Genomic DNA, 10,883 nt, shown 5'->3' with positions numbered 1-10,883 from the left:
AAGTCCATGCTGAGGGCGGTTGATCCTGAGGACAAAGCGTCTGTCAGAGGAGTCGGCACCCTGGACTTGGATGGCATCTTGGGGAACCTCTGCGAGGTATGAGTTTTAACTTGAGCAATTTAATTCTTTTTTTTTTTTTTTTTTTTTTTGCTCAAGTCTTTATCCGCCTGGTTTTAACCATTCGGCTCTTTTTGCAGGCCATGCTGCGCGTCCAAGGGCTCAGGCAACCCCTCAAGGACAAGTCCAAAGAGGTAACAGCCGCTAAAACTCGGGCCGAGTCCGCCTTGGATCGAGCTCAATTTGATATTGCTCAGAATGAGTTTCTGACGCTTGATATGATGTATTCGCAAGCGGAAGCCAATATGCAGGTGAAGAAGGACCTGGACTCGGCCTGCCTGCGCATCAATTCCCTTAAGAAAGAAATCACAAATCTTAAGGAGAAGCTCGAGCCTCTTCAGGATGCCAAGGAAGAGGCCGAGAGAGCCAAGCAGAAGGTGGGCCGCCTAGAGCAGCGCCTCTCCAACCAGGAGCATCAGCTGAAGACCAAGTTTGAGTCCGTAGCTGAACAAGAGAGAGAAGCTCTTGTTAAGCAAATGATGAGCGACTATGATGCCATCATGCGGGACACTTGGGCGGCTGTGCAGCCGGACTCGGATTATCAGACTTGGAAATCCAAATTCGATGAAGCCATCAGAGCATTCGACGCTCGCCTTCTTGACGAGGCTGAGAATGAAGCTAAGGCTGCTGCTGAGGCCGAGGAAAGCTCTGGGTCCGACTCTTCTGGGGAGTCGTCCTCTGGTGGTGAGGAGGAAGATCAGGTGGAGGGACAAGAGAAAAATGATGAAGAGTAGCCGAAGGACAACAGGCCGGCTGCCAATGAAGAGGCTCTTCCCTGATCACTTAAGCTTTTTATTTTTTCTGCGGCCGAATGGCCATGTACCTGTTTTTCCGGCCTGCGTGCCGAGTATTGGTGTATCTTTACCGACCAAGGGGTCGGGTACTTTAACAATTTCTCTGGCTTTGCCAGAAAACAATCTTAACCAGTCGTCTGATGGCGATTGGTCTTTTTAATTTATATCATTCAACCATTTGGCTGAGTTTATTCATACTGTTGTCCTTTGCATTTTTGAATTTTTCATTGCATGTTTTTGGCTAAGTATTATAACCTGTATACCATGCGAATGTTCTTGCCCCTGGACGGATGTCGAGTGGTTTCGGTTTATTGGATTGATTGACTTAGAAATTATTGATACTTAGAAGAGTATTCATGGTTTCTAAGTCAATCAATCACTATGGTGATTGCCCCAAACCACTCGGCAGACGTCCATCCAGAATTGGCAACTTAAAGTTTCCATTCGGCCATTGGCTCAAACAAAACTCAAATTTCCAACTTAGCAAATTTTGCTAGGGGAAAACTTCCGCCTGTTTTGCCCCGTGAGCTAAAAACAGGCGCATCCGGCCATAGGCCTCTTTGAGATAAGATAAGTTTATAACTTAGCAAATGGTCTTTAAAAAGAATTGTCCGCCTGTCTTGCCTCAAAAGCAAAGAACAGGCGTCATCCGGTCAAAAGCCTTATTAGGTGCTGATATGTCTATTTTATATAGTGTTTTGTCCCCGTCCCTTGGTCGTTATTAGTAGTGTTTTTGGCTCTTTCGGGCCACTTTTATTACTAATTTGTGTGTTCTAGTGTTTTCGTAGTTTTAGTTGTATTTTACAGGAAATTGCACTCTTGGAGCATTTTCCCGGGCTTTATTGGATCGACTACGGAAGCTAGAAGCACACGACCACTTTTGGAGCCCAAGATAGGTGAGAGCCGGTGATTTAGGGCTCGGTAATTTGGATCACGAGGCATTTGGACCAAGTATTCGAGACCCGAGAGGAAATCCGGATTGGGCCGAGAAATCTAGCCCAATCGAAGTTCAAGCCTCGAAGAAGAAGACCGGGCCCGATCGGGCAAGCATACGCCCGATCGGGCGGCTGCGCGCATAAGGGCCTTCAAGGAAGAGACGCGCCCGATCGGGTGAGCTAAGCTCGATCGGGCGCGGCACATCAGTAAAGGGCATTGTAAAAAAGGCGGGCCCGATCGGGCGGCCCTTCGCCCGATCGGGCGCGTGTTTTCTTAGAAGCTGATTAGTTTAGTTTTAATTCTTGTTTTATGAAAGGTTTAAATACGATTATGTACGGAATTATTAGTTTACTTCTTTCCTTAGACTTTCTCTCTCAACTTAGTATTTTTCTCTCTCTTAAATTCTCTCTAAACTTTTGTTCTTAATACTTCCTTTAATTCCAGATTTATTCTTGGTACAATTTCTTCTCTTTTAATTTCAGCTATTTTAATTGCTTTCTTGATTATGCTTTTAATTATTTATTTTGATTGGCTTAGTTATGATGATTAGTGAGTAGTTCCATTCTAGGGTTTATGGGGATCCATAATTAATGTGAAGGGATAGTTTGTTATTATTGATTATTGATATTGCATGATAATTTCCTATTGAATTGTTTTAATTCTTTGCAATTAGATTATGAATCGAGCAGATGTAATTTGATTGTGAATGTTTAACAATATTGAATTGATGAATCGAGCAGATGTTGATTTAATATTAAAGGCTATTTTTAATAGGAACTTAGGTCTAGTAAATTGCGAGAGCCTGTTAGATCTATGTTGATTAATAAATTGTGAGAGCCTGTTAATCATGTTATCCGTGCATTGTTAATTATTAATTACTTCGTTCTATCCCGGAATATTAATTATTGGTGAACCTGTGACCCTAGGTTTCCTTATTATTGATTCTTTTCTCCCTAAACTTATTCTTCGTAGTATAGAATTCATACCTAAAAATATTGTTACTTGGATAATTTAGAGTATAATAATTAATTAGAATTAAAAAGACCTGTTTTCCTGTGGAGTTCGACCCTACTTCCCTATCTACCTTAGTTAGTGATTTAGGTACTTATTTTTAATTAGGGGATACGACTTTACCCTGTCAAAATTTGGTACCGTTGTCGGGGAAAATGCTCCAAGAGTGCAATTTCCTGTAAAATACAACTAAAACTACGAAAACACTAGAACACACAAATTAGTAATAAAAGTGGCCCGAAAGAGCCAAAAACACTACTAATAACGACCAAGGGACGGGGATAAAACACTATATAAAATAGACATATCAAACTCCCCCAAGCCAAACCTTTGCTTGTCCCTAAGCAAAGAGCTCATCAATGAACATATAAAACATACTTCACCCTATGGTGGACATCATGGCCCCACTAAAACGGTGGCTAAGATTAATGAGTCAGGCTTCTTTTGGCCTACTATGTTTAAAGATGCTAACACTTTTGTGCAGGCTTGTGACTCTTGCCAGAGGACTGGCAACATTTCGCGGAGGCATGAGATGCCCCAAACTGGGATTCTCGAAGTTGAAATATTTGATGTTTGGGGTATCGATTATATGGGGCCGTTCCCATCTTCCAATGGGAATTGTTACATACTTGTAGCCGTAGATTATGTGTCCAAGTGGGTAGAAGCCATAACTTCACCAACAAACGATTCTAAGGTAGTCATCAAGCTCTTCAAGAAGATCATATTTCCTAGGTTTGGTGTTCCACGAGCCATTATTAGTGATGGGGGTACCCACTTCCATGAAAAACAATTGGATAACCTCCTTAAGAAGTACGGCGTATATCACAGAACAGGGCTTAGTTACCACCCTCAAACTAGTGGTCAAGTTGAGGTCTCTAATAGGGAAATCAAGGCGATCCTAGAAAAGGTAGTAGCCAAGTCAAGGAAAGATTGGAGCATGAAGCTTGATGACACACTTTGGGCATACCGAACAACATTTAAGACACCGATTGGTACCTCACCTTATAGATTGGTTTATGGTAAGGCATGTCATCTTCCCGTAGAATTGGAGTACAAAGCCTTTTGGGCGATCAAAGAGCTTAATATGGATTCTAAGGCCGCGGGCAAGAAGAGACTTCTTCAACTCAATGAGTTGGATGAGTTTAGATTGTCGGCATATGATAGTGCGCGGATCTACAAGGAGAAGACCAAGAAGTGGCATGACAAGAGGATCTTACCAAGAGAGTTAGCACCGGGTGATAAGGTTCTTCTCTTTAATTCTAGATTGAAGATTTTCCCAGGAAAGTTGAAGTCTAGGTGGTCCGGTCCCTTCACTGTCACAAAGTTGAACAAATTTGGTTCGGTGGAGTTGGTGAATGACAAAGGTGAAGAGTTCAAGGTAAATGGCCAAAGGTTGAAAGTGTATCATGAAGGTGCTACCATTAGAGATGTGGAGGAGACTCTCCTAACTCCACTTCCAACATGAGCTTCAAGGTGGTAAGAAGGTCGTGCGGGACCTAGATAAACCAGCGCTTTGCGGGAGGCAACCCGTATTTCATGCTTTCTAAGCTAGTTTTTCCCTTTATTTATTTTCTTTTTGAGAGGCGAGGAGAGTGTAATTTTACCGTTTACAAGTGTTTTTGTACAGGTATAGGTTAAAGAGATCGAAAGACTTAGAAAAAAAATTTGAAGACGAAGAAGAGCTAAGAAAGCGACTAGGCACGGGCCCGATCGGGCGCGCAAGAGAAAGTTTTATCCAGCCTTTAATTCGCCCGATCGGGCGCGAGAGGAGAGCTGGAAACGAGCTTTTCTTTTCGCCCGATCGGGCGAAGCTGCCCGATCGGGCGCGCAAGTTCAGTCACAAACTCGAGCAAATTTCGCCCGATCGGGCGCAAATCGAGTGAAGGAAAAGATATGTCGGGCGAACCAAAGGGCGAATTTTTCGTTCGTGTTCGTGCCCGATCGGGCGGAGCTCGCCCGATCGGGCACGCAACTGAGATTCCGGAATAACAATTATTCGCTCGATCGGGCGAGGCTTGCCCGATCGGGTGCGCCTATTTTCGGTCGTCCCTTATATTTTTCTTCTCCTTTCTTTCCTCATTTCCTTCTTACTTCATCTTCTTCTAATTTACTTTCTCTCTCTAAAACCTCCATTTTTATACCTTAAAACCACTTATTCTTCAAGATCCTCTCCAATCCTTCCACCAAAACTCAAATTTTTTTACATATTTCTAATCCTTTCACCTTTATCTGCAATCTAAACCCAATTTCTACCATTTTCTCTCAACTTTTTCTAAACCCTAAGAGAGAGAAACCACTCAATTCCTATTCTTTACACCATCAATGGCTTTCAAGAGGTCAAGAACGGTGAGGGGCGAAGGCTCAAGGAACCAAGAGGCGAGAATTGACCCGGACTTGCAAATTCCGGGATGGGAGAGGGTGGTCATCACCACCCAAGAGCAAAAACAGAGGATGCTTAACCTCATTACGAGGCAGGTAATTCCCACTCGTTTCATTCATCACCCTACTCTTATTAGACTAGGTATTGATAAACATGTAGAAAAATTATTTAAAGGAGTTGGCATGAGCGGTTTCTTTGACATGCATTACGATACTTATGATTATTTAACCTTAGAATTCATTTCTAGTTTTAATGTCATAAAATCAAATGCCTTAATTTCTCATGTTCAATTTCGGTTATTCAATAATGATATTAGATTGACTTTGAAAGAGTTTGGTAAAATTTTTGAGTTGAAATCGGATAGGCCTCTTGAACCACCCCAAGACAACATTGCCGTTGTCTATCAATCCCTTACGGGGGATCCTAACTTGAACCTCCAACATGCTAAAGGTACTTGGATACAACATCCCGTGCCAAAGATTTGGCAACGGTTTGTTGGCCTTACCATTTTTGGTAGGCATGAACCCGCCAATGTTAGGCGGGATGAGCTTGAATTACTAGGGTCATACATGGTCCCTAGGAGTGAAAAGCTCAATATAGTCCACAAAATGGCCAACCACTTCCAACGGGTGGCCAATGCGGCCGAGGCGGGTAGGTCTAGGGTACCCATTTACTTTGGTGGCCTAGTTACACATATAGCGGTCAAACACCTTAGCTTTGTCCCTAACGATGATGGTAAGGTAGCCGGCCCAACTCTTATGGACCTACCCTATCTAGGTAGCCTTAATTGGGTTAATGTCATAGGAGGGGATACTTGGTGTGTGATTCAACGGGAATCGGGTAGGAGGGATAATGCTTTCACTTTACCCCACCCCACCTTGACCAAATTTGAGAAGGGGAAGCCTTCTTACACTTTTGCGCTTGACGGTCAAGGTGAGGTGCAACCACCTCACCCTTCACCCCAACCCCATCATTCCCCAATTGACCACTCACCTCCTCACCATTCACCACATTATCCACCACCTCAACCCTTTACATACGATATCCCCACTTCCTCTACCAACTACAACATAGACCCTAACGCCCCTTATGACTTCTCGGCTTTTAGAAGCCAATTGGATAGGATTGAGACGGGGCAAGGGAGAGTTGAGGGTTTGGTTCGGGATTTGGATGCTAGAGTAGGGTCTCTAGATAGACGGGTAGGCCATGTGGAGAGGAACCTAGGGAGGGGTTTATACCCCATGTATGATGACTACGCCCGTCTGGGGGCTATTCCCCCCGATTCACTTGTCCCTGATTGGTTCCAATATCCGCAGGGTGGATATACGAACCCAAATGCCTTTGGTACCTACGTCGACTACTCATCGGTCCATGGTTATGGGACCGATGTACCTTTTGGTGGGCTTGGGGGGAATATGGACCCTAACTACTTTGCAGGTGGTTCGGGGTATGGAGGTGGTGGCTCTAGCCATGGAGGAGCCGGTTCTAGCCACGGCGGGGGCTATTCGAGGATGGATGAGGATGAGGAGTAGGCTACTCTCCCAAGTCAATGAGGGCATTGCTTGATTTGGCTTGGGGGGGTGTTCTTTCACTTGGTAATTCTCTTCCTTTTCTCTCTTTATTTGCTTTCTAGTATAGTTTTTATTTGCTTTCCTAGTGTAGTTTTTTATTGCTTTCTTATATATGAAAAATACAAAAAAAATTGAAAAATAAAAAAAATTCAAAAATACGTTCCAATGAATTGTAAATCATGCTTCCCTGTGCCCCGTACTTGAGAAAAATTGTTTTGATTCTTGGCTATTGATGATAAATATTGTGGATTAGTTGATCATGATTTGATGTTTGATTGCCTTGAAACCTTAACATGCGTCAATTTTGTCCAACTACTTGTGAATATAGTTCTTGACTAGTTGATTTGGTTAGGAAATGTGTGATAGTTCCATAATTCCTGGTATGTAAATGAATTTGAGTATTGATTTGCAACTATGAGTAGTGTTTCATGACTTATTATTATGCACATGAGGAGGACGAAGGCGTTCATTCTTTTAGGTAGCCTTCAGAGTATTAGATACATCTGTTCCCTTCTTGTTACCCATGTTGTTGCTTATGCCCTTTTATTGTTTATTTAACCACATTACAAGCCTACATGAGCCCCATTGGTTACCAGTCCCAAGCTTGGCTTGGGGGAGCTATTAGTGAGTGAGGTGAGGGAGTTTGTAGTGTGCACATTATTTGCACAATTTGGGTGGGTTTTGAGAAGTAATTCATTCTTGATCATATTTTTGTTTTGTTGAGTTTAAAAGTTGTATATTTTTGAGAAAAATAAAAGTGTGATGAAAAAAAAAGAAGTTCAAAAAAAAAAGTGAGAAATTTGAAAAAAAAAGGTGAACTTCTAAGAAAGATAAAAAAGAAAAAAATGTTTGATGTTCAAATTTTCTAAGTGAAGGTTAATCAAAAGAAAAGAAAGAAAAAGAATAAGTGGTTCAAAGTTTGTTTCAATTCACTCTATTCCATATTATTATATTCTTATGAGTGAAATTGTAAGTGTTGGGATTGTTTATATTGTTTGGAGTATATTTGGTGGATTGTTGTTTGGAGTGGGTTATGTTGGAGATGTGTATGATCATTATTTTTTATCATGGGTTTATTAGGATTTGGCTCCCTTTTAGCATAGCTTTTCTCTCACATAATCCCAAATTTATCCTACCTTTACCCTAGCCTTACATTACAAGCTTAAAAGACCTTCCGACCTTGTGCATAGAAGTTATGTAAATGTGAAAGTGTTGTTTATCAATGCAAGTTATGACTTGGCATATTTCGAGTCGACTAGTAGGATGAGCGTTTAATGTTTTTATACACACGAGAGTGTGAGTTGGGAGGGCATTGTTCACATTAAAGGGGTTGGTTGGAGAGCAATCGAGTACATTATTTATTCACCAAATAAATGAGAGTTGAGTGTGTGAGCACTAGTCTTGAATTCTATATGCTCTTGTGGTTTGCTCTACTTGACAATTGTTGGGGAGGAAGGGTGATTAGATGAATAAGATTGATTGATGTTGAAGCGTATTCACTAGTTTTGCCTTGAATCGTTGGTTTTTGATTTGATTATTGGGGTGAAGTATGTTTTATATGTTCATTGATGAGCTCTTTGCTTAGGGACAAGCAAAGGTTTGGCTTGGGGGAGTTTGATATGTCTATTTTATATAGTGTTTTATCCCCGTCCCTTGGTCGTTATTAGTAGTGTTTTTGGCTCTTTCGGGCCACTTTTATTACTAATTTGTGTGTTCTAGTGTTTTCGTAGTTTTAGTTGTATTTTACAGGAAATTGCACTCTTGGAGCATTTTCTCGGGCTTTATTGGATCGACTACAGAAGCTAGAAGGACACGACCACTTTTGGAGCCCAAGATAGGTGAGAGCCGGTAATTTAGGGCTCGGTAATTTGGATCACGAGGCATTTGGACCAAGTATTCGAGACCCGAGAGGAAATCCGGATTGGGCCGAGAAATCTAGCCCAATCGAAGTTCAAGCCTCGAAGAAGAAGACCGGGCCCGATCGGGCAAGCATACGCCTGATCGGGCGGCTGCGCGCATAAGGGCCTTCAAGGAAGAGACGCGCCCGATCGGGTGAGCTAAGCTCGATCGGGCGCGGCACATCAGTAAAGGGCATTGTAAAAAAGGCGGGCCCGATCGGGCGGCCCTTCGCCCGATCGGGCGCGTGTTTTCTTAGAAGCTGATTAGTTTAGTTTTAATTCTTGTTTTAGGAAAGGTTTAAATACGATTATGTACGGAATTATTAGTTTACTTCTTTCCTTAGACTTTCTCTCTCAACTTAGTATTTTTCTCTCTCTTAAATTCTCTCTAAACTTTTGTTCTTAATACTTCCTTTAATTCCAGATTTATTCTTGGTACAATTTCTTCTCTTTTAGTTTCAGCTATTTTAATTGCTTTCTTGATTATGCTTTTAATTATTTATTTTGATTGGCTTAGTTATGATGATTAGTGAGTAGTTCCATTCTAGGGTTTATGGGGATCCATATCTAATGTGAAGGGATAGTTTGTTATTATTGATTATTGATATTGCATGATAATTTCCTATTGAATTGTTTTAATTCTTTGCAATTAGATTATGAATCGAGCAGATGTAATTTGATTGTGAATGTTTAGCAATATTGAATTGATGAATCGAGCAGATGTTGATTTAATATTAAAGGCTATTTTTAATAGGAACTTAGGTCTAGTAAATTGCGAGTGCCTGTTAGATCTATGTTGATTAATAAATTGTGAGAGCCTGTTAATCATGTTATCCGTGCATTGTTAATTATTAATTACTTCGTTCTATCCCGGAATATTAATTATTGGTGGACCTGTGACCCTAGGTTTCCTTATTATTGATTCTTTTCTCCCTAAACTTATTCTTCGTAGTATAGAATTCATACCTAAAAATATTGGTTACTTGGATAATTTAGAGTATAATAATTAATTAGAATTAAAAAGACCTGTTTTCCTGTGGAGTTCGACCCTACTTCCCTATCTACCTTAGTTAGTGATTTAGGTAATTATTTTTGATTAGGGGATACGACTTTACCCTGTCAGGTGCTTAAGTAGTTAACTTGTATATTAACAAGAATGTTTTGCCTGCTTTGCCCGTGGGCAAAAACAGGCGCATCCGGCTTAATGCCTCTACTTGTGAAACAGTGACCATTTTCGAGATGTGCTAGAACAGTTAGAAAATTCAGGCCTTTTAGATTTCACTTTCGATTAAAACAAATGACTGTGAATGCTGCCTTAGCATTCGGTAGGGCCGCTTGTTATATTTGTAGAGCAATGTGCCACCCAAATGGGAGATGCTTCTTCTCGACGAATTCGCTCGAATGGACGTCGCCGGTTATCTGACTCATGTTGGAGCAGACGATCATACTCATGTTGGAGTAGACTGTGACCATTCGGTCTCTTGTTGTTTATTAATATCCGGCCATGGGCCTCATCATGATTTTATCTGGCCTTAGGCCTCTTAAATGGTTGGGTAAATATTCGTTAAGTGTCGATATTAACTTAATGAATTTCGTAGGAACGACTGTTCTAAAGCAATCGGCTCCTTCAGAAGGATTGGGGCGTCTGCTGTTGGGACAGACACTTTCCAAACGCATTGGCCGTCTGTATTTTGTACAGGCGACACTAAGAAACTTAAATAAAAAGACAAGTTGGGAAATGAAGGCATATTCTCATTAACAAAACTTGAGATAACAAAATTGAGGTCTTTACATTCGTACTTAGAAGTAGTACTTTTTCAAGTTGTCTACATTCAAAGTTCTAGGCAGCTGCCTGCCGTCTGGGTCTTCCAAGCGGTAGGTGCCGTCTCTTAATTCCTTATAGATTCGGTAGGGGCCTTCCCAATTTGGGGTTAGCTTTCCCTGCTCATTCGCCCTACCGACTGCCTCCATTTTCCGTAGCACAAAGTCCCCCACTTTGAGAGGACGCTTGTGTACTCTTTTGTTGTAAGCCCGAGTCATTCTCAGACGGTATATCTCATGACGCAAGGCAGCATTGCCCCTGCGCTCTGGAAGTGAGTCCAATGCTAGGCGCATGGCCTCCCAGTTCGCCTCTTCATCATACAACATGATTCGAATAGTCGGCTCATAGTGCTCA

Source organism: Chenopodium album, chromosome 6, assembly GCF_948465745.1.
Source record: "Chenopodium album chromosome 6, dcCheAlbu1.1, whole genome shotgun sequence".
Taxonomy (NCBI): Eukaryota; Viridiplantae; Streptophyta; class Magnoliopsida; order Caryophyllales; family Amaranthaceae; genus Chenopodium; species Chenopodium album.
The sequence above is the reverse complement of the archived record's forward strand: the minus strand, read 5'-3'. Positions refer to the sequence as shown.